Source organism: Eimeria mitis, genomic scaffold (genome assembly GCF_000499745.2).
Source record: "Eimeria mitis Houghton genomic scaffold, Emh_scaff213, whole genome shotgun sequence".
Lineage (NCBI taxonomy): Eukaryota > Apicomplexa > Conoidasida > Eucoccidiorida > Eimeriidae > Eimeria > Eimeria mitis.
The window spans coordinates 11,238-11,957 of NW_013570453.1; positions in this window are offsets into that span (position 1 = coordinate 11,238).

The following is a 720-nucleotide window of genomic DNA, read 5'->3' on the forward strand; positions in this document are numbered from 1 at the left end:
TCCACTCTGCTGCAGCCCATGATGGTCCTAGGTATGCATATCCAAGCACCACTGCCCCGCATAGATTAACACTGCAGGTAAATGCTACCCCATTCATCGGCCGTCAGCAACCAGCCCTCACTCCCGACGAAATTCAAAACACAGTTTCAGGCGGATCGGGCTTCAGATCCTGTTTCAATTGCCAAACCATAAAACCCGAAACCCTACACCCTGTGAACCGTAGAACCTCGAATTTCTGTTCAACATTTTTTCGAGACTAGCTGGGGTATATCCACGTTGTTTATTTGCATTTAAACAACTTAATAAATTAATTAATCATTATTTTGGTTTAGGGAGGAGAAATGATGCTTCATCGCCTGTGCAAACACCAGCATCGACCCTTCGCTCAGACCGCCACCGCAACCAAGACACTGGCTCTGGAGACGTCTGCAAACACCAAGGAAGCTGCCATACACCATTGCCGCTGCTTGCGCTGTCTGCATGTTGCACTAAGCCATAACACGATCCACGGATAAAGGGCACGTGAAGGCTGTCACAGGGCAAAAAAGCCCAGTCGTAGAGCACCGGAAGGGGGCCACAGCACCCCCCCCAATGAGGAGGCAGGAGGGGGGCTTCCCGCTCGATCCCGCCGTAAAAGGCGTTTTTGGAGATGGATCTAGATTTAATTGGAACTAAAATGATTTGTTTAATTGGCTTATAACCGTTGAGTGGTATGAGAAG